This window comes from Trichoplusia ni, chromosome 12, assembly GCF_003590095.1.
Source record: "Trichoplusia ni isolate ovarian cell line Hi5 chromosome 12, tn1, whole genome shotgun sequence".
Classification (NCBI taxonomy): Eukaryota; Metazoa; Arthropoda; class Insecta; order Lepidoptera; family Noctuidae; genus Trichoplusia; species Trichoplusia ni.
In genome coordinates this window covers 3,481,240-3,506,317 of record NC_039489.1, presented here as the reverse complement: position 1 = coordinate 3,506,317, position 25,078 = coordinate 3,481,240, and the positions used below count along the sequence as shown (strand labels likewise).

At 34.1% G+C, this 25,078-nt stretch overlaps 1 long non-coding RNA gene across 1 annotated transcript; it reads right to left on the bottom strand.

Annotated features, from left to right (window-relative positions):
• Positions 1–18,060: 18,060 nt before the first annotated feature.
• LOC113499429 lies at positions 18,061–23,585 on the bottom strand. Its single transcript, XR_003401107.1, has 3 exons — positions 23,194–23,585; positions 22,666–22,763; positions 18,061–18,360 (listed from the first exon to the last, which is right to left on the bottom strand). It is a non-coding gene; the product is annotated as an uncharacterized LOC113499429 (long non-coding RNA).
• Positions 23,586–25,078: the final 1,493 nt, after the last annotated feature.

Below are 25,078 nucleotides of genomic sequence, written 5' to 3'. Positions count from 1 at the left end.
AAATCTGCACAACCGTTAACAAGCCTCAAATGGTGAAGTTTGGTTATTAAAGTGTTTAGAACAACAAAATGAAGAAAACTGAAGTCAAAACAAAATAACATATGGTCTGTAATCGTAGTTATAATACTTCAAAACCATGTCTTCAAAATTAAACGTACAAAACTGCGGTTACCAGAATTCCAAAAAATCGTAGCTTTTCACGTATTCCATACATTTTCAACGAAACGAACCTTCGCAATATAGAGTGAAAGTCCTGAAGGTGATAAAGTTTAACGCAAACAAGTCCCTGTCGCATGCATCGTGCGACCAACACGACGGACACGACCGACGCGACCGCCGGCCAAACGGTACAGTTTATAATGTTTTTTAATCGTTTGTATGACGATGCAACGGCACTCGTCGACAAAAAGGCAAACACTAATCCAATTAAATAAAATTGGAAAACTTTTTAGTGTTGCATTAAACGAATTTAATATGAAATAGTTTGTAAAAGACTGGTTCAGTTATCTCTTGATGAGTTGTGTGTCGGAGATATAATCATAACAATAAATCAGATTTTTAATAAGTTTGATATTTTTATAATAACTATCGTGAGACTGATTCATTATTAAATGATGTAACGGTTTACTCACGCGTATTTATCGGGGTAGCCCGGATGCTGGGACGGGGATTAAGGACTCCGGTTGGGTCCGAAACTAGTCGGGCTACCCCGATAAATACGCGTGAGTAAACCGTTACATCATTTAATAATGAATCAGTCTCACGATAGTTATTATAAAAATATCAAACTTATTAAAAATCTGATTTATTGTTATGATTATATCTCCGACACACAAGTATTAAGTTTGATATTGTTCAGATTGTTTGAATGTCAAAATACAAAAATATAAGCGACAATTATTTAGGAGAGTTCGTATGTACCAAAACCAACGTAATATGAAAAAGATACGTGATTCTTAGTACTGAGCACGAAGTTATTACCTTGTGTGATAAAAGTAAGTTATACATAACGTGTCTCTGACGTAAATGATCTAGAAAATATATTTTCACGGCCATTTTTTAGGGTCCCGTACTCTAAGAGTTGAAACCGAACTCTAATAAGAGTTCGCTTTCCGTGGATCCGTCTGTTACCAGTATCTCATGAATATATGTCTATATTTTTAAAAAGCTTCCAATTTTAGACGCTATAATAAAAAGAAATGCTATCAAGCTCACTGTCATAAATTTGATAGCTGACCACTTTTTTTCAACAGACTTCGTGTAGGACGTTCTTACCTCTTTTAATTTTCTCATGTCTATTTTTATGTTTGTAACCTCAAATGTTGATGTTATCTTACCTTACAAAAACGAACTTATTGTTTTCTTTTGTCGACGTACCGAACTCTCAGTACCGCAAGTCTAGCCGTAACAAGTTTTTTTTCATAAAATGGAAATTTTCTTAAAAACCGAGCCTTTCTACCAACAATTTAGAAAAACAGAAACATGTAATTTGGAGCTGCGGATGACAGTAATCAGCTGGGAAGTGTTGGAGAGGCGCCAATCAGACAGAACGATCATAGCATTGGCAACGTGCAGTCTGTTATGAGAGTGAGCGGGTAAGCCCGGTAATGGTATTGGACGAACAATATCGCGCAAATGAAATGAAGATACAGTTGTGGCTCGTAATAATGTGCTGTTACGATGTTGATCTTATTTAGAAATAGGTACGATCTTATGCATCGAATAAGAATAAATATCGGCGGTGTATATTGCATGTCTCTGTAGCCAAATGACATTTCTAGAATCGTTAACGTCATTATTTTGTTTCGATAAATCACGTGACTTTGACTGTTTGACTTTCGATCGTTTTCTATAGACGTAAATGGTTGTAGAAATTGCAATTTCCTTCCAGTGTTTGTCTTCAAGATTTGATCTATTATCAACGGCATGGGATGGCAAATTTTGAGATTTTAACCTAATATGAAATACAAAAGCAGTACTTCTTTCATCATCAATATCATAATCCACAACCTTTATCCTCCCACTGCTGGGCATAAGCCTGACTCGACCCAAGACCTTTACTATATCATCGACCCATCTTTCTCCCGGATGACCGATGCTTCTTTTGCCTTGCTTTTGGCCACCAGGGTACCTCCTTTATGAGATTCAATTTCTTTATACATTTTAATAATGTAAACAGTTTAAACTGTCACTAAAATCTTAGAGCATATCCAATCACTTCCTAAAACGAAATCACGACTAAATTCCGATACATCCCTCGTTTAATTAGCTATATTAGCCATTAATGTAGCGGGTAGGGAGTAATGAACGTGTTACACCACAATGCCGCCGCCACCGTAATATCATTACTCGTAGCCAATAAATCTTGAAACGCCGATGCAATTAGCCGCAATGCACTGATACACCCGATATACTCCATACCCTGGGGTCCTCGTTACTGGTTACATGAGCAAAGATACAAATTAACGAAATTTGAGGAATTATTTATTAAGTTCTTTTAACTTGTTTTATTTATTTATTGAACAGTTTAGCATCTACATAAAAAATCTATTGCATATCTATATTTTTATAAATTCCGACCTTTTACACGAAATAAATTCGATGAAAATCATTTGCGTAACAACAATTCAATATTCCGGACAGGTGCGAACAGTATTTGTAAATCGAATAAAATGGCACGCAGTCCAAACATTGAATGTGAATTGAATTAAAGACTGAACAAAGGGATATTTTAAGCATAAGTTTACAGACAAAATTATATGAAACTAGCAATTCAGTAAAAAAAAAAATACGGATATGACATTTAAGGGTCATTGCAACAATCATTTAATAATTTTACTTTGATTTGAATGTTTCAGTGAAATGCTGTGACTTATTTTAAGGTTTTCTAGGCATCATTCACTTGCTCCCCGGTCATATAAATCGCTGAGTAAAGTTATATAGCCTTAGTCGAGGATTCTATAGATCGTAGGCAAATGTTATATTGCCTCCAGCCTTACACGATATGAGGATATGGACTATCAAACGCATAACGTAGGTATATAGTCTATTTGTGCATGTATTTTGTATGTGATGACAAAAGTTTCGTAGTGCGGGAGAAGTTAAAAAAAAACAATTGACAACATAATTGTCTTCAACAGAATAACATGATATTGGCAAAAAATTACTTTCGATAAGCAAAAATAAGTTTATTTCTAATAAAGGGAAGCCTGTGCAATTTCGACAAAAGTGGCTCAAACAATGGAATGCAAAAAAAAACCATCTTTGGATTTTTTCTGCGGTTTTTAAATAGGGACTTCATATCCAAGCTGAACCCGGTATTTAAATTATGAGGCAACCGGCATTTCTGCTCCACGTTGTATAGAGAAAGCTGTTTCCTGGGCCGGTAGTGTACAGTGCAGAGCATTTTAATGGCCACCACAAATTGCCTTGAGTGCTCCACGGGCAATGGAATAACGAATATCTTTGTAAAGCCTATTCACAGGCTTCGGCGGGGATTTGTTAATAGACCAATTATATCGCAATGAAAAACCGTGGATTGCCTTTAAATTGTATACTTGAAAAGATTTTTATCTACAACTTATAATACTAAAGACTTTTTTATTTTTTTTTTGTTCATTTTGTAATATTTTCTTGGTTTCGTATTGTACCCTGGAAAAACCTGGTTTGTCACTAATATTACTAACAAACCTATCAGCAAAAAAGTGATACCAACATTTGAGCAATTATCTCTTATTACAATAAAAAAATATATGATCTCAATAATCTAATGCACGAAATTTCGAAATGCAGATTGCGATGCAATTGCAATATAATTGCACAATTTTTGCGGGCAATTTGCAACTGCTAAATACGTAATAACGCTGGCCAGGTCCGCAGCTCGATCATCGTTTCCACGCTCGACTGCGCTTCGTAAACCTTACGTCGTTCATCAAGGACGACCTTATTTATTTTCTCGGACACCGAATTTGCTGGTGTCAATTTATATTGGCTGTATACGTGTCATATTATTTCCATACATTGCGTATCTTAGAGTGAGTTTAAAAAATATTGGTTTAGTACTTAGTTCTGGATAATGATCGGTGGTATATAATAAAAACGTTAAATAATTTACATAGTATATGTATTTTCAGCATAATGGGATCCCTTGAGATTCTTTAATAAAAAAGAAAATTCACTACACATTAATTACTGATATTAACTTTACTTATCTATACTTCTATACTAATATATAAAGCTGAAGAGTTTGTTTGTTTGAACGCGCTAATCTCAGGAACTACTGGTCCAAATTGAAAAATCATTTTTGTGTTGAATAGACCATTCATCGAGGAAGGCTTTAGGCTATAAACCACGCTGCGACTGATAAAAGCGAAGATACAATGGAAAATGTGAAAAAATCAGGGCAGGCATAAATCATAACTTCTATCTTCTACCCACGGGGACGAAGTCGCGGGCAACAGCTAGTATTAAATAGGTTTCGAAAACATCAACAAATATTATAACAATTTAATCAAGATAAGAATTCCCAGCATCCATAAAATAAGTTTTATTAAAACCCAAACTTGTATCACTAAAGCGTCTTATCTCGTCGCTCTATTAGTTCAGGAGCGTTTATCCTAAAAATGGATATTCATAAAATCTCCTTTTGTGGACCGAGTAATCCTTTTTTGGTAGGAGGCGTCACTACCACGTCTTGTAGTAACATTATTGAATTTGCGTAAGCAGGACAGCACAATACATGGTATAGAGCGAGGTCTCTCTTCCACATTTGCAATCATATTACTATGATTGATGGTGGCCGACTCCGCTACACTCATCGCCAGCCAATAGCATTTTACTACATTATAGAATATCTATCCATTGCTCAGTTTCTTTACATGTTGATGGTTTTAACAAAAGCTTTCTGACCAGCTGTCTAACTCTTAAAAGTAATTGTGAAAAGATTTTTAATTGTGTTAAATAATCAACGCAATAGAAAAATGATTTTTTGACTTTTACAATGTTTTCGAATGACGTCTAGGTTACAGTCGAATTGAAGGTAATCCTAAATGGTGCTTAATTTCACTCATCACTAACACACGAGTTAACACAGCCAATGCAAGCGTACAAACGCGAAAATTAAATGTAAACACGAACACAGTTTGTTAATTAATTAGCACTTTTCCAACAATTATCATTAGGTGTATAAGCAGCTGTTTGATGCAGTGAAGTCAATTATAGAACTCAAACATTACACTCATTTGCATATCAGATAATTCGGATAAAACCTTCTTGGATTAACTAAGAGGAGAAAGTTATCGCGAAAATTTAAATTAGTGACGGAATGTCTTTAAATCGTTAAAACCCTGGTAAAGCCAGCAACAGAAGTCTTTAATACCATCCGATTTATTAAATGCCAGTATTTTTCAGTGATTTGCAGGATTTGGCGGAAAGTGTTTTTTTAAGTTTGCTAGGTGTATTTTTTTGCGACTTAAAAGGATCTTTTTGAATTAAATTATGTTTTGAAAATCTGTTTATATCAACCGATTTCTGTTGTTGGCTCTACCTGTCGACAAAAGCCGAAGTTACACGAAGATACTTCGGCAAGTCGATTAAAGAGTCGAAAAAATAAAACACTAAAGAATAAAGTTTGTTTGAGGACCGGGAAAAATACTTTTAAGTACTTTGTTTCACTGTGTTGGAGATAGAAGTATTTTCAATAATTTAATGACTGTTGAACTCATGAAGTTTTCTTGTTAAAAAATCAGATCGCTTCAGAAACAATATTATCATCAAGTCAACATTTAACGCTAAGACGTTCCGGACGCAAGGGTTTATTTTGGACTCTTTACTAATAGTTTTAAAGTTCGATTTCCAATGCATAAAACTCATCTCTGCTGTGTATCTCTAGGTCCACAATGAACCTCTGACCAAAACATGTAATGAAAATGGTTTGACAAACCAACATTTTCAAGAAAAAAATCAAATGTACCAAAGTTGACTCGGATTATTACTTCTGCATATAAGAGTTTTTTCAAAAATAAAAGATCAATTTGCAATAAAGCCCCTCATTATCCATCAATCGAACGTTACACTAATCCAAGTACCAAAACTTATCTAAAACAGACGCGAGCACGAAAATCTGTCGCATAATCTATTTCAAACAAGCTATTATGTCCCGTATTCTGTCTATTACAGAGTTTAATATAGCTTAAAGTTTAGTTTTAGGATGATCGAGCTGAAGACAGTCTCTCCCATCTTCGTCGCAGCTTCGAGCGTCTCGCACGTACGTCTGTTTGCTCTTAGTGCATAAATCCCCGGCTCAGCTGGGATCCAAACTGTACTTACAACTCTGCATAGTTGAAAATCAAGCGTGGGAAGTCCTCGAATCTTACGAACTAGAGAACCGCAGAGAATACATTATTCTGAACCTAATAAAACGTTATCTTATACAGTTTTGCAGTTTAAATGCCATTCTGCATGATAAGCTTTGTATGTGAGTTTTATCTATTTAATTGAGATCAGGTAGTAAGGTTTTTCTAATGAAGCTATTTTATGAAATAACTTTTTCTAACAATAGCAATGTCAAACTTTCTTGTTCAAACGTCCTTCATAATGAACCAGAAACAATAAGTTTTAAAGGAACTCAACTCTTATAAACATATTTATTTCGAGTTTTGATCTTGAATCTTTGAAAGTTAACAGTTAACTTGAACAAGCAATTAATATTTACAGGTATAAATAGCTTACAGACCACACAATACCATTTGCTAAAAATATTTACGTTTTACAAACCCTGTCAAATTTATCCTTTTCATATACATATATTTTCAACTATCTTCCATAGGTATGTACATATTTTTACATGAAATTTAATATTAAACTTTGTTTTTAATGAAAATGCCTTAGATAGGTAGTGCAGTGGGGTCATCGGGAACAATCGAACACGAAATCCCTTTCTCACAAAACGTGTCTTATTGGAGTCTTTATGACCTTTTATGAGAATTTATACGTGTTATCCCGTCAGTGTATAAATCTGAAGCTTCCTTACTTAGATTTTGACGAAAATGTGACGGAAAGGAACTAAATCTTGACTTACGTGTGTAGTTCAGTAACTAAATTTATTATTTTTAAATAAAATTGCTGTTAATTGTCACTCTAAGGAATTCAACCCTTATATGGCGGTTAGTTTCTCAAACATTCAAGGCATATGCACAAGACTCAGAACAAGCAATGGTGGTTCACACTAATTCCTTGTCCTATGCGAGGATCGAACCCGCGTCGCACCCTCAGTGGACGCGTTGTTTGGCTTGGTGACCAACACTACTTGGGTATCCGTGCTGCTTGCTTGTAGATTATTATTTTCAATTACCAAAAAATATTACGAAAGAATCCCAATAAACTTTTTAAACGTCTTTTTCTACCGTGTAAGCTTAAACTATATTGTTGTAACATTTTCCGAATCAGAATAAAAGATTAACTCTGAACACTCTAAAATAACTCATAGTATCTTAGTCGCACTAATCTGAGCGGTGAACATACTCATTAAACAATACGACGCAAACGTCTACGAATTTAAGACTTCTGAAATTCCACCTATTTTATTACCCATTGTACCTACCGCCAGTATTATTGCTCAAGTGAAGTAAGTAAACAAAATACAGTTAATACTAGACTTATTTCGTGTTTTATGCTGTTGTTGTAATTTGATGAACTCTTGATAGTGATATAATGATAGTACGTCGAGACTCTACTCAGGTAAATAACCCTGAAAGTGCAATTCCAACATCAATTCGCTTTGTCTACGAACAGAGGTTTATATTTTTTACCAACCTCGTTGGTACACCCACTTGTGTACTTAGAATTGTAAGTCTTGCATTGTAATGGAAATTATAGCTTACAACATTATTATAAGGTGCTGAAACTTTTACTGTTTCACGCACGCACACATATGTTGCAAATGTTTATTTTTATAAACACGCGATTATTATTAAGTCTTACAAACTTATTAATATAAAAATGTATGCCTAGACTTAGACCAAGCAAAATTATGGTCACCTTAGACCCGATTCAACTCAAAATAATAATAAATGTTTATTTTTCTCATCGTCACACAGTGTTACAATACTTATCATTTTTCGCACTAAGTTACGATTAACATGTGGCTGTAAACGACTATAAATAAAGGTGTTTTTTAAATGTCTCCGATGCGTAGTATTGACGGCTTATCCACTCCCTATCAATATTGTACGAAGCTTACTTCGTTACCGGACAGATTAATACCTCACAGTGGATAGCCCGACATTCACCCATAGACTCGGCTGTATACTCTGATATCTGAATCATATGATTACGTCACTAGTTTTCGAACACAGGCGTTCGTTTGTTTTTATTGCCTCAGTATTTTTTCCCCTTCTGATATTTTATTGTTCTTATTTTGAATTTATTTTATAGGCACGTTCATTATTGTTTGATTTTTCGTTTTTGCTCTCTCTTCATTTTTATTTATGAGTAAAAATAATCCAAATAAACCACTAATGTTATAGGTTGTAATATTATGAGCATGTACAATTACTGACAAGAAATAAACAACCGCCCTATTCCCCAGGCATCGACAAACTCAAATACACAGGAAATAATTATAATCATAATAACATGTCGCTATATCTTACACAAACAACCTTCGCCAAATAGTAAACAGAATCTCTTAAAACAAATATTGATTTTAAGTCACTTCGTTTAACCCGTTAGAGATTATGGCAAGTGTTTGTAGAGTTCACGTTTTATGTAATATAAGATCGACAAGTCATGTTACAGCCTTTGATCCTTAGGATAAGAAGGGGAGCAGTTGACCTCAGCGGGAGTTTGATCCTTCGATGCCGGGGTCCCGGGATCCTGAGCTATTAAAAGGCTTTGTTCGGTTATTAATAGTGTCAATGTAGAGTCAATGTTGCAGCCTTGGGATGGCGCCCGCCGTGTGCATCGTACGCTCTACGCCCCCCTGATAACGCCGTACTGTGTAATATCAATTAGTCACGGTCAATAACTTTAAGGTCTTGCTATTGATTTTATGTTTACATCATAATAATAATGAATAGGTGTTCAGAAAGGTGATGTGTCTTGAAGACAACACATCAGGTACAAACAAAATGTTTTACGTTTGATTCCCTAAATGCTGTTTTTGTGGTGAACAAGTAACATTCTAATTATTAACTAAAAACGAAACTGTCTTGTCGTGAGAACCCCTCTTTGTTCCCCTGGACGACAATAAAGTCGTCGGAAAAAAAAACAAAACAAAAACCACTCGCAAAGACATGGAGACAAAAATAAACTCCGGAATGTAAAAGTAAGTATACCTATATAGGCATACTCGTACATATAGACGTCATTTCCCAATCCTGAAACAACGTGACGGAAAATAAACAAACAGGCAATATGAGGCTCGTACTTTCGAAAGAATTCACAAAGTTCCTACACTTAGGAACAGTCTCTTGTTTTTTATTCGACCAAGCAAACATTGCGTTATATTTTTAGGGCCGTTCGCTGTTGATGCCATGTCTCCAGCAGTTAAATGGCCCTGAGTATTCCTATAATGGAATGGTACCGACATAAATATTGCCTAATCTGATTCGGGGATCGTTTCTCTTAGTAAACATAGTTGAGACTACTCCAGCCACTTATGTAATGTTGCGGAAAGTTTCGGATAAAGTCGGAGCTCGCGTTTGTTATGAAAATAATAGACGTGTTCAGGAGAGTTGTCATTGACTGTTCGACTTTGGTCCTTAGATTTTATATATATTTGAAGGCCATAGATATTATTACTTATTCATTAGAAAAACTCTCAACTTCAGTTTTATATGCGTATATTATTAAAAGCAATAGAACCTTCGCGTTTTTAATAATTGCTTACTAAATCTACGTCATATTAATTCACAATTTACTTTAAACCAATCAGATCGCGGTTACCGGGCTGTTATCAATGAACAACCCCGATAAAGACAATCCTTTTACTCGCTACAACAGACATCGATATAAAGATACAGAAGAGACTTAAGCTTCGTTTATACTGTGACGCTCAGACATCAGACAGAAGACCATTATTTCCGACGTCTGGGAAATTTAAACTGTTTTTAAATTAAATTATCGCTATAATTATTCAAGCAAAGATGTCTAATTTGAGTAGGTGAGATCTATTTTTTAAATCGATAAAGCTGCTAGGAGATAACCAGCAATTGTAAGCTTATTTTAGTAGGTGTTTATTAATTTGAGGTTATATTTTATGATGTCTTTAGTTAAACAACAATTATATATACTACTACCTACCTGTTGCCAGCGGCTCCTCCCGTTATGAAACGAAAACGGTCCCACGGGAACATACAATTTAGGAAAACTATCCAGTGTAAATCAAGGTTATAAACTATCTGACTAAACCGTCCTCTCCAGTGGTTCTTGTGAGAAAGCGTAAGAAATATCCATCCATCCAAATAAACTCTCACGTTCATAATAGACCTACTATTATTATCTTTCATTTGCCATTACATATTGCATAAATAGTTAAGTCGAAAATGAATGTCGCAGTGTAAACGTTTCTTTAGAATCATTGCATGCTCATCAGATAAATGGCAATGAACCGTACGAATAAATTGTTCCCGAAAATGAGATATATAATAAATGTAATAAAAGTATATATGTCACACTGGTATATAACCTACATACAGCTGACATACGGGAAAATGGCGCGAAGCGTATGTTAAATATTTTCGGACGAGTCGTCGGGAAAATACAACACTGAGTGTTATTTTAGTCACGGATTTAATATGCTTCTAGTGACGTATTTTACTTTGCTGATGAATAGTTTTATGTTTTACGAGATTGGATTGAATATTGGACAGTAATTGAGCTATGATACTATACGAGTCTTGTGGTAATTTAATTGTAATGCGCAGTTATTCTTTTTATCATAAAAATAAACTCATTGCAAGTATTCAGAACAAAAAAAAAGTCTTTAGAATCGCAATAAGTAAGTATTTGCCAAGCTTATTTTGAGCATCATATAAAATTCAAAACATCATAATATTGCATTGTTACGCAATTCCAGGGTTTTCAAATTTCAGCTCAATCGGAGATCGATGCGGGTTCAAATCTTTCAAGAGTTCATTACACAGGTACAGGAAAAACCATAAAGCTTAACTAAGTACAATAAAATTATAACAATTCAAATTTTATTCAATGTAGAATTGTCTACTCTTAATGGGCTGATGCCAATGCCATTATAAAGGTAATTGTACACATAATTCATTTTGAAACAGCACCCTCAAACTTTGCAGACAATTTCTTGTATTGTTCCTAGTAAACTTACAGCCGTATTACAATTGTTATTTGTGATAAACCAGGTATATTAACTAAAAGCTTGAAAAACTAGAAGCTTGATTGAGGGATGACGACAAATTTTTTTTGCAGTGTCCGTCTTGCAGTTTTTTGTATAATAATGGATACGTATTTTTTAATTTGTCCTGCAAACATAAATTGACCAAATTACAGTGAATGAAACATGCGCGTGACGTCACGATTGAGTATAAATTTTACCATATCGTTACATCACAAGCCCCCTCTTCTAAACTTTAAAGTTAATCTTTGTCAATTTTAGTTTTCTGAAAAAGGAAAACATACGTGTCTCATACTTTTCAATTATCTAACTGAGGGACTAATGAGATTTTTTCTTTTTATAACCAGTCATCATCCCTATTATATGCGAGTGTTCTTAGACGTCATGTTTGATAAAAATTAGTCGAACCATTTATAAGTTACGGGGTATAAACCATTATCGTCAGGGGGCTTCTTAAATGTTTAATTTTAGAAGGTTCCTTTATCTTGTTCTAAATCTGTTAGTTTATTACGACATTAGTCTTCCCTTTCAGATTACTGATCGGAATCTGGTGCCTCTCTAATTCTATTTGAAACAATAGACAGTGAAAAGGGCACAAAATACGATAACATTTTAAATACGTTTCGCTAATACCCTACATTCTTACACTTTAATCGAATTCTCGAAAGCGAATTGCAAACCTTCCTCTGTATACGGTTTATTACATTGCAGTGTCGGTACAACTTCTGATGTTTCATTAAATTTTCAATCTTCATTTGAATTATGTACGAAAAAATTACAAGAAACTTGTTGAATGCACTTTACTGGGTATTTAGTGTGTCTTCGTGTATTTTTAATTTTAGGCCTGATTATTCAAATTTATTCAATTTTTTAATAAGATATCTCTAATTCTGATGTAAGTATAAATACTGTAATCATTCATGAATGTTTTTAGACGACAGTTACTCGTGACCTCACAGTCAAACCATAGGATACAACAGTTTTGTACGCCTTAGTTAAGTTTACTTGCCAATATGTATTGGAATAAATAAATAAATAAAATTAAATTAACATGAATAACTGTTCGATTTAAAAATATAAGTATGTTCACCAGTTATCTGCCACTAAGAATACAAGCTTTACTTACTTTGTCACTAGATGGCGTTATTTGAAAGTTATAAAAAAGATACCAGTCACTATTGTATAGAATGAACTAGAAATGAATCAATGAACCAGTATCGGCAATGTCATTACCATGTGGAAGCGCCCCACTGTCGCCACTCCTCATTACCATGCAGCACACATCACGTGAACCCGTTTATTGAGCTCGAAGAAAATGCTGGACTTAAGTGAAATGTATCTAGATGAACATTAGACTGGAATGGACAGTCTATTTACAATCTGGTATAGAAAATTGTGTTATGTGGAAATGACGTGATGCACGCAGAAATCGAAGTGTCTAGGATATTTCAATTATTTTAGATCCGGTATCTAGATACTGTTCATACATATGTAAATTTCGAATAGAGTATTAATCTTTATGGATGTTTGAGCTGCAATAAAATTAACGAAGTACTAAGAAACTGGACGTCTGACTACTGGGTACGGATTATCTAGCCTCGTAGAGGCATCCTGTTTCATTAATGGAAGCTAGATAATGCAAGCGTAAAGAAACGTCCTTTTTACAAATAGACTAATTCTTGAGGATGATGTTCTAGGCACCCAGAGGTCGTGAGAGACTATCACATATGGTAAATAAGGCCATTTCGATTTTTAAGGTCCCGTACCCAAAAGGTCATACGGCACCCTATTGTTATCAGACTGTATTTAACTGTTACGGAACCCTTAGACTATTAATCCGACGAGAACTTGTTCGTTTTTCGTTACTTTCCCTCGACGAGATGAATTCGTCACAATAGTTTCCTTCCAGATTTAATTAAGTCACCATTGCGAATATTCTTCATCAGTTGATAGTCACAATTAGTCCTTCTTTCATCGCATCGATACAGTTAGTAGTTTAAGCATAGAGTAATAAAATAATTGGGCGTTGAGCAAAATCTTTGTGTTGCCTTGCATAAATTATGGTCATACTAATAGGTGGTTGACCTCAAATGTGTATCTTTCTAACCTCAACAGCATTTTTATAATTTACGTCCTCTCCGCATTATTTCACATTATTCACATAAAATATTTTCGTTTTAATCAAATTTCCAGGCGACCGCTTTGACAAAATATCCAGCGAGCCAGTTACTAACAAAATATTTTTAAGACTTTCTTAGATTAATTTAATCCTTCTAGACATAAATCCTGAGCTTAGGCGTTGCTTAAATATTATGTAAATGACAATCTCTTAGACTAGAGCGCTTGTTTTTTTAAACTTTTGGTTTACTCAAAACTCTCAACTTTTGAAGTATAGTCCGTAATAATTTATCTTACAAAATTTTCAAGAGGTTAATAAAATTCAGGGTGGGCTTTTCCGAAAATTGTATTTTTAGCTACAGCTGCCGTGCTGGCGGTATTTTTCCCATCTGACGTCATGAATAAGTTACTACATGGTAATAGAGCTCCCTTAAGGCGCAAAGGTGTTTTTAAACAAGGAATAAAACGCACCATTTGTTGGTAATGACACGTTTTAATCAGGTGGAAAATAAGGGACTATTTCATTATTATAGGGAAAATCGTTTATTTTTGTTGGTTTATACATGAAGTTCTTTTATCATAATGGATATATAGTTGTGTAGCAAAGAATATCAGGCAAAATTAGAAACACGAGTACCAAAATTAACTTTTTTATGAGAAAGAATAGTTCAGAATCACTCAAAGCAAACAAAATCAATACAATGTAGCAATAAGCGCTTCTTTGGCCGCAAAAAAATCTCAGATCAAAACATCGAATATTGTGTGTCAATAACATCAAAGTTACATAACATGTCTGGCGATCCTCGCATCAGCAGCTACAGTAAAGCCCTCATAAGTCAGGTTTAATCTAGTTTGCTTAGACCCTGAATTATTTGGCCGCCCGCCCAGGCCACTCGGTACTCAGCGCTACAAATTATTACCCATAATATATACGTTTTGTCTGATATTTATGCAGGAAACATCCAGTTTTCGGAATAAGTTTCATGAGGTTTCGTCGAGCTTCTGTTGTGAAGTTCTAAACATTGAAACTGGTCAAACTAATGCTATATATTTTGCGATTTTGACAATTGTGAGCGTACGCTAAATACTTTTTGGAGGTTTGTAAGGGTTCTATGTAAGGCTACTGGTATAATGAGTTTTCTAAGGATTCATATCAAATAAAATTTCGTGGGTGTCTAGACATAATGTAATTTAAAGTGGGTATAATATATAATGTATGTTTAGTAATTTCAGGAAACTGCCTTTGGCTAAATTTTCGTCATATTTCTGTTCGTTTCCCGAATAAAATAAAAATAAAATAAAATATGGGTTGCTTTTTGTGAAAATACGTAATGAAATAATCTTTTTTGTTCTTTCGATGAGGCCGTGTGTAGGGCAAACGTCACTTTTTCCCTAGGTAAGGTAGGACCCATGTTTGAAATATATAGCTTGATCTGCTCAATATAGCAGCTCAAATAAGCAAACACCATATTCAGCATCTCGACTTTTCGGGACTTGCAGAAGTCTCTTGCTTTACTGCCATAAAAAAACATGAACAGTTCAATATCTATTTCAAGGCACAATTATACATACCCACATTGTACTGTACTGTACTGCACTACTAAATGTTCTTGTCTTAATCCGCCAAATATATAGCTAAATCAATATAACGTTCTAAGTTATTAGGCAATATCTCAGGCAGATTATATATGAAGCAGGTACTAAACACGCATTTGCTTCAAAATAGGTTTAATACCGACGACGAAGATGAACCTTCATGAGGTAATATTTTAAATAGCTATCTACTATAACTATTGTTATTTAATTTTAATGTCAAATGTTTACGTTCTAAGAAATATTGGTTCATATAATGTATGGTAATTACTGTACTATGATATTAATATCCACTATTTTATGTTAGGTTTTAATAATATTAGGTTACATAGAGATATTATTAGGTAAATTCCACTGAAATCGGGCAACACATCATACATGAAATTTTCATATTGCGTATGTTAGCAACGAATTTACTTATTTTAAGAAGATAAATAAAGCTATTTAATAAATAAAAAATCTGATTTCATACAGGTATTCTAATTTAAAAATAACGTCCCCAAACAATTCCATGCACAAAGAGTTATAGCCTTATTAAAAAAAATGAATTGTAGACAACCTTAAGACGCTCAAAATGAATTAAAATAACCAATCATTTGTAAATTCCGAAATAAATACCCTATTTAATAAGATCGAGAGTACCTACGCAATCAAATTACGAATCATAATTCGGGACGGATTCGAAGCAGAAATCACATCTTTACGGTCATGTTTTATAGTTAGGATATCGCGGTCAAAATATTCAGATTGCTTTTCTCAACCTCTTTAGAGATTTTTAAAGTTGTGGAAGAGAGAAAGCAATCACTGTGTAGAGCGGCGTCTCGCCTTAACAATTGCAGCTGTATTAGAAGGTGTAGAAAAGTCTCAAATCTACATAGCCGCCAGTAGTTGAAATACACGAAATGTATAAAGTTTAGATTATAACGTAACATAACTTTAGTAGATTTTGATTCGACAATTAGACTTTTAATTAGGCTGATGTTCTCATGCTAATTAAAACTTTATTGGTTAATTTTATGTGTCATATGATGTAAATTTATTACGGACAAGCATAAGTGTCTCACTGATATATTTGTGTTTAAAATATATTGCCTAAGCTAAGATAAACGAAATCATAAAATATTAGCGTTCCTCTATCGAAAACTGTATGAAGGCTTTCCGAAAAGTGACGAAGGTATTTAGATATTCAAAAGATGTATAAAAAAAACAAGGTTTTATAATATCTCCCTTAATTGCACTGTATGAAATCTATAAATGACACACCTGACTTAAAGATACTAATTAAAGGTTAAAATAATAGACAATCTCACCTTGAAGACTAAGCGTTTAAGTTTAAGCGTTAAATCGCAACCGAAATTTCATTATAACACGCGGAGAAAAACGTATCGTTCCAAAAAAGAGGTCGATATATTCGACGCTAACGGCTTAGAACTTAAGTAGACGATCGTAAATCTTTTTAATCGATTTACAAAAAGAGTTAGAACTGAATCTTCATTGTTATATCGTCTTCAATTTTTTCATAGTGAAACATTAGATATATTTTTACTAAATCTTTCATGTCTATATTAAAAATAGCTCTGTGTTTCGTAGAATCTATCACTCTTCTAATCTGCACAAGAAGTCATATTTGTTAAAGGTCATGTACCTAATGATACAAGTAGGTACTACAAGGTTGAAAGTATAACAACAACATATAGCAAACTATTCCACTACTCAATCAGCGTAATACAGTTTCACAAATAATATATCTCAAGCTAAGAATACACCCACTTGAAAAGTGGAGTACATCATTTCTATCCCCCAATAACTTACTAGAAAAGTTCAAAGTTCACCTGAGATACAACAAGTCTTAAGGTAATATGATGCAGTTGTAGAAAAGAGATGCCACTCTACACAATGTAGTGTTCTGCCCCGCTTACGGACCTACAAAAATGTTTCTTTAAAAGACGTATTGGTATAAACAACATTTGCTTTCAAAAAAATAGTCGACCTCAATGATAGCTGATTTTTATTGCGACAAATAAATTACTGCCTTCGGAGATCGCAATCAAAATATCGTCTTTAAAGAATCTTAAGACGTAATACCGCGTATTATAGACTTTACACGTACTGTTTATTTATACACGTTAACATGAACTACAAGAATTAGAAAAACATACGTTGACCGTAGCCAGTCCAGCCACCACCACGATTCTATAAGTATTACACCTATTACAGTTCATAAGATACAAGAACTAAAACAGACGTCGGAGGTTAAATAGGTTAAACACAGATTAAATAAGGTTCCCGTAGGCACGTTCCAGAAATGGCACCAAAAAAAACGACCTACGCTCAAAGACATTGTCATGTCGAAAAAATCTAAACGTAATTTCTTGGAGCATTTACCGTTGTGTGATAACATCATCCTTCATAAATCCGATTTCCCCGAGATTAGGGGAGCAGACACTTACAGCGTACAAAATCTCTGAGCATTAAACTACTGAGATAAAACTCAGCTAACGTTGGTTGTGAAGGAGAATATGAATTGAAATGAATATTATTCGTAGGCCACAAGAACGTTTATACAAAAGGATTAAAATGTTTCTGATACTTGTCAATTATAGCCCCACGAAACTATTTCAAGTAATGTAATGAATTTTTTTTCTGGCCCTCTATGTCCCACTGCTGGGCAAAGGCCTCTCCCAATTCCTTTTACGATTCCCTATCCTGGGTCACATTGAACCAGCACACGCGCTAGGCCGACCACAGTGCCACCGTCCATCCGTTAGCTATCATTACGATGTGACTACAAAACAGTTTTACGCGTCATCATTGTAAATGGTCTTAAAAGTGCTTTTATCTCCATCGTTAATCTTCAATAACTAGTAATCACTTACCTCACCATCTGTTACAAAACTACATAAAATAATATTTTCTTTTTGATTTTCGTAACCGTTTTCGTTTTCGTAACTTCATCAAGCAGGGGGCTCTCAATTTGTCTGAGCTTCAGACTGGATGAACCGATTTTGATGGTACTTCTTTCAATGCAGCTATGTCAAACTCTAATTTGGTCCTATAAAAAAATAAATTTTGACTCCATAGTTTTTGTTTGAAGTTGAAAATATTATTTTATTTATTACAAACCATTTAATAGAATACCAAACGAAATACGGAACGCCATAACTCGTATACAATATTTACTTTTCCAGAAGAAATTTAGTAAACGGTCGAGTAGCGAACGATCACGAACATTTTTCTCGTTGACCGCTCAATCTTGAACTCAGACGGGAACAGATAGATGCATCCTGGAAACACAAAAACCAATGTGAGCGAGTTTTAAACTAACAGCAACATGAATGCAGGAAGTAAAAGTATAATTTAAGTAGTTTCTTTTAAGGTTTCGATTTCCGAAGCATTATTTGCACCTGTTTCTGTATTAGATTGTTTCTTTTATCGAGTTTTACTAAAATTCAAGTGACATGCCCAAAGACACAAGATTGCCTCGGAGATTCCCGCAAATTCTAGAAACATTTAACAATCAATCAATCAATCAATCATTAACTTTATTGCATTCAATAATGTGTACAAAGCTGGTGGGTAAAATTATGAGAAACAATTATGGACCCTGTCGGGCACAGCAAAATTAGTTTTTTTAGAGGAGAGGATGAAGAGCGCTTTTTAACATTTTAATATTAAAATCAAGGAAGAGAATCTTACTTTTACATATTTAAGTAGATTTATTTTATTTTAATTACTTTTTATTTATTACTTATTACTTTTTTACTATTATTATTTATTACATATTTATATATTATTAATTTATACTATATTCATTCTATATTACATAGAAATCTTTATTCATTGTTTTATATAATATATGATTTTTTTATTAACTAAATAGTAAGTATACAGGGTGTAAGGAACACCGTACCACCAAAGTCGCATAATGACTTTAAAATAACGTGTTAATTAATATTAAAGAAGTCGCTACCGTCGGAGATTAATATTTATAGATTTAGTCATTTTTGAGCACGCAATGAATTGGTTACCGCGCGATCCTTACGCTCAGCGTACGTACTTACACGAACTGTAATGTGGTAGGAGGGCGACACTCGGCGACACGATCGAAACATTCGAAACGCGCGCGCATTTTATAAAAATGTTGTGATGTAACGAAAAACAATCACAAAAAAAATACCAATCAATTTACACTATTCTGACTTCAATCTGTGTCTTGTGTATTATTAAATCAAACCTACTCTTACCTTAATCTCGCTCACTTCTAACCAGATAAGGTTCGAAATGTCCGCCATCTACGTGCACACAAATTTTGGCGCGGCGAAAAATCTGCTGCTGAACCCGGGGCAAAAAGTACCGCGTCCAGTAAATGTTCATCGCGAGACTTGCATTGCCACGTGCTTCGCCATAACACATTAGCATGTTGCCATTCTCCCGGGCGGTAAAATAACCTATCGAGCTACTAGGATCGTCATTTAAATAATACACACACAACACACGCACTTATATCACTTAACACAATAAAATTGTCTGCCTACACGATAATTAGTCCGCGAATTACCCGATTGCACATGCACATTCGATTAGCGTAAGGAACAAACTGAGTAAAAATAGGTACTATTTTGAAAAAAGCCGAACTTTCGGTTTTACCTTTGAGTAGTGTTGGACCTAGGTACCTATGATTCTTTATCGATAAATTACATGAGGTCGAAGTGAATATCGTAAAATTATTCTTGACAATAAAGTACTTAACTTAAACCTTTAAAATTGATTAATCACAAAATGTACTTTTGTGTAAGAACATAATTGTTTTATGTGACTGGAATAATTATTCAGCAGTTCGTAGGAAAAAAAATGATAAAAATTTTTAGGCAGGAATTTCATTAGTAGATGATGGATATTAGTAACAAAACAGAGTTTAATTTTAGAAAAAATAAATTATTGTTTATAACAACATGTTTTAGAACTACAGAATTCTAAACAATAACAAACTGTTAATAATAAAAGGTTTTAATAAATTTCGTAGTACGATAAGTTGATAAACGCTGAGAAAGTGATTTTTTATTTTATAACATGGAACCCGTGTAACAAAAATCGATGTACTATTTTATCCAGTGTCACAGGTACGTCACTCGCCGATACCGCTGTAGGTGTTTGTCGGCGCGCTGGCGGTGTCTACAAAGGCGGCTAGCGGTGCCTACAAAGCGCGCGGCTTTTTTTAAAGGAATAGTAGGCAGGATTACGAATAATGAGTGCGAGTGCGCGCGCAATAGTTGCGCTATCTCTTACGGTTGACGCTCATGTATTGGTTCGGTTTTGACGTCACTTTCGGTTAGATTTGCGAGAGAGCGATGACCGACGAGTACCTTTACGAATCAGCTGATCGGGAGCAGTTTTTAGTGTTTCATTTACATTGCCTTTTTTCGTGAAAACGGCTTAATAATTACTTTCGTTATGAAAATATTATTGAAATACGTAGGAAAAATGATTTTATGACACATAAAATTAAAAAAACGCGAAAAAAAACTGCAATTTTCATGAAAAGACCGATGAAAAATTCCAACGCAGTGGGGTCTGGAATCATGTCTAGAACTCAGGTACCACGGAAAAGTCACGGTGTTCCTTACACCCTGTATAATTATATAATTAAAGATATAGCACGGTAAGTAAGGTTAATATATTAATGTATTGAGTATTGCTTGTTTGTAGTTAGAATTTTATTTGAAGTATTCGTCGATTGTGTAGTAGCTTCTATCTAAGAGAATATCAAGGTCAGGACAAGCGTTCATGGATCACACAAACGCGAGGTCGCGAGGATTGAACCCACGAACTTCGCATCCAGTGGGTTTGGCGTGGTGAACCGGTGACCTGTATTGTCACAACTTAATGATTGTTAAACAAGTTTAATATACTTTTTTTCAACACACTTGTCTCTTACTCATGTACCTATGCCTACATAACATAGTGCAATTTAATAGGCAAAGTTAACAAGAACTTTTTCTACTTAATTGAAAAACACTTTCAGTATAAGAAGAACTATAATTAATCACACGTTTAATAGCACTAGAAAATACTTAGATGTGACTAATGGCTAACAAGCCAAATAAAACAAACTCTTTTTAAAATAAAAACACTTTGTAAATAGTTTAACATAACTAGCCAGTTGATTTATTACAAAGTTTGTAAAAGAAACAAAAACAACGGTTTTTTCTTGTTCAAAACATATTTATACTAAACCCACTCAAAACTGAAATAAAAACACGTTTCTGTATTAATAGCTTCTATCATTCAAATAATAATAATTTGATTGATCTATTTTTATCTTTATTTAATTCTATAAAGATTTTGGTAAATGTAGAAGTATTTACACATTATTTGTGATTAATTTCCTTTTATACCAAAAAATAATTAAAATATATGCTTACTTTTAAAAGACATAAATGTGAGATTTTAGATATCTTAGCTTAATGTAATTAGTGATGCGTAATTATTTGGTCCCAAAAATATATGAGTTTTCAAGATAGTAATCCCCTGGGCCTTCCATGTTAGGGTCTAGATTTTCAAGAATCATCCAGACATTTTTATGGTGCTTAATAACGATATTACCACATTTACATGCGACTGATATTTTTAATTCATAAGTATAAGTCATTTGTAGCCTGAAAGCCCGCTTAATTTATTGATCAAAAACAAAACGTTTCGTAACAACGTAGTCAGATAATTGAAATAAAATAGTTCCAATGACTTAAAAAATAATACAGTAATAAATATTAATTTGACAGAAGATATCTATCAACTGTTACTATAATATTCATATTTTCAATTGAAAACCGCTTGCAAATCGGTTTACCCGTTCAAGAGCTACTGTAGAATAGACGGATACACAAGCACATATAGCGATAAAACTTATAACACATTTTTAATCATGTCCAAACCCGACAAATACACTAAACAATTCCATTCGTGAACATAGACGTAAAGTACAATGAATGCAGTTGAAGCAATAAGATAATATTGACGGTAGAACATCAAGGAATGGTGCCGCCACCAATCTGTAACAGACACGTTACCGCAGGTGTAAGGTAACTCAATAGTTTTATCTCACGGCACACAACGAGTGCCTCACTGAGGCCAAGTTAAACGATAGAATAAAACTGAGATTAAACTAGTCGATTCTATCTTTATTATTCAATAAGTAGAAAGAACGACGACGTCGATAATCTTTGCAATTAGATACAAATGAGACGTGTCACAATATAATTTAAAAAATCTTGGTCGGTAGCCTGGTAGCCACCGCCGCCGCGCCGTATAGGCCTTGATAAGCCATCAGCACAAGTTCCAAAATCATAAAAGCTAACACGGCTGCTGTTGCAATCATCTGTCATAGATAAAGGCCACTGATGAGATAAATAACGTTGTAATTGACTGGTAGAGATAGATAAAAGTAAAATCGTAAAACAATGTGTAAGAAAATGGGTACACGCTTGTTGAAGTAGTTCTTACTTAAGTTTTTAAAGTTCCATGCTTCATTTCAATATCTAACTCCGATATTGTGAACTGAGTTCATAGGAACGCGTTTAAAGGTAACTTACGTAGTCTCCCGAAGCTTTATCACGTCAGGCTTCCCTCACTCTCACTCACTGGCGTGTTTGCTTCGCCGCCCCAGCCTTGTCTAATGAATCGCCGCTCTCTGTAAATAAGGCTTAAGTGAGTTATCTTGTTCGACCACATTTCGTTGGTTACTTTGTGAACATGTGTTCCGTTAGTGTTTTGTTAACATTATGCTACAGGTTTGGTTTATTGTTTTCGTATGAAACTATTTATATACATTCGTATGGAGAGCTAATTAAGTTGAATTAAAAAGCAACATGATTAAAGAAAAATAGTAAAATAAAATCACATGAAATAACGGAATTCTATTGCACGACAATATATAAATATAGAAACAACATAAGAAACAGCAATTTTTACCTCCAAACCTCTCTATTTTTTGCGATTTCTGGCCACGTGCGCTCCGCGTATTCGACTAAATCATCCCACCAACTTTTTATAAATTAATAATACCCGAATGCATCACTTCGAAAATATCACAGTCTACATTATGTTCAGAAGACATTTACCATTTAAATACACCAGGAAAGCAGAAGCGTAACAGTCACAGTAGCGAATGCAAACCGACCACAAACGAGATTAAATTGCGACTCGTCTTGGCGTTCTCTTAATGTTCCCTTTATGTAAGAAGCGTGTTGTCTTGAGACGTGTCTGAGGATACGTTACAAACAATCACTGGAATAACGTACGTTCTTATGTGCAGCCCCTCTAGCCAAGTTATATTGCTACAATCGTTAACGTCAACAAACAACGCTCAAATGTATGGAAATGACATTTCGGTGGGTCACGTGACTTCGACCTGTCATCTTCATACATTCGACCGCTAGTTATTGACGTTCACGATTTAAAAAATGTAATTTGACAAAAGAGGTGGTTTGTTAAAGTATAACGTAACTTTTGCTGGTATGCTTGGAAGGCAAAGGCAATAATTAAAAAAAAATATTCTTTTAGAAATAGTTACAGAGCTAGACTCATTAGGTCCGTGATTAATGTTTCTAAAGCACCTTTTTATACCTACTGAATATACAAAAACTGTTTGGATTCCAAGTAGTTTGTTTATGATACGAGTACTGTAATTACTTATACCTAACTACGACATAACACTTCAAGTCTACGCGTTGCTGCGTCTAAGAATATTATTTCACTCTAATATAATCTCTAACCATAACTCATAAGAATCTAAATATTAATCAGACCGAAAACAAAAAAGAAATTATCGTCTTTTAACAACTGTAATCGGTCGCAATCGAACTCTCAAAAAATTTAAAATGTTCATTGCTTCAAAAATTGTATTCCAATTTAAAACCAAACTAAAGCAAGGTGTTTTTAACTTGTTAGTTAACTATTAAGTACTTAGAAACACAGAAATAAGGACATCTAGGTGAAATTCAGGGTGCTGTCTACCTCAAGAGAACCGTCGTTAATTAACACAGGTGGGGAACCGGGATAACTCGACGGTTCAGAACCGAACTGGGGTTATTAATCATAGAGCAGACAGCGTCGCAACGAATGTCGTAACTTACTGGATATATGTTACCAATCTTGATATATTCCAGTTTAATTTAGTCGAGTTCCAATGTATTAACACGAGGGCGACAGAGGGATGGTTATGTTTTAGAATTGTGTTCATTTATTTATTAAAAACTATGCTCTTTATGCCGAGATAGTCTGAGAAAGCTAGGATCATATAATGAACGAAGCATGAAATTATTTTATAAGACGAATTAACAATATTTATCAAAAATAGAATCAAATAAAATATTATTTTTTTAAATCTTGTAGCTGGAGGATGAAACCCATTATAATGCCAAGCTTTTGTATATTCATTTCGACAAGAGAAAGCTATGTTACATATTTTTTATTGCTATTTTATCATGAATATTTTACTACTTTTACTATCTGTTTCCCATGACTATGTCTGCGAATTTAAGATAAAACTTTAGCATTTTTGAGCTGTAGCCGATATGGGTCATGTGACCAATTGCAACTGTGTCTGCCTCGAGTGACCAATTTGAAGCAAAATTCTTTAGCTCAAACAGACAGCATTTCTTTTCAAAACAAGAATACAATTTTTCAGAACAGAAATCAATTATTTTCAGTCAATAACAAATACAAGTATATCATCAATTGAAATGTGATCGTCAACGTTTGAAATATAAAACGTATTCGTGTAACAAACGAGATTTCCAAATTCACAGAATGCCACCTGTAATTCCGTTTGACGATGATATATGGATGTATGCGACCTGTTGAACAGATGGGTATTTTAAACGCTAGTCTCCATTATGAAGCGAAACATTGAGTTTTAAGTATTGAGATAATGTAAGAAGGTTTAGGTGTTGTATGTCAAGATGAAAAAGCTACTTAGCACTTGAATACTTTGAAAATATTGTA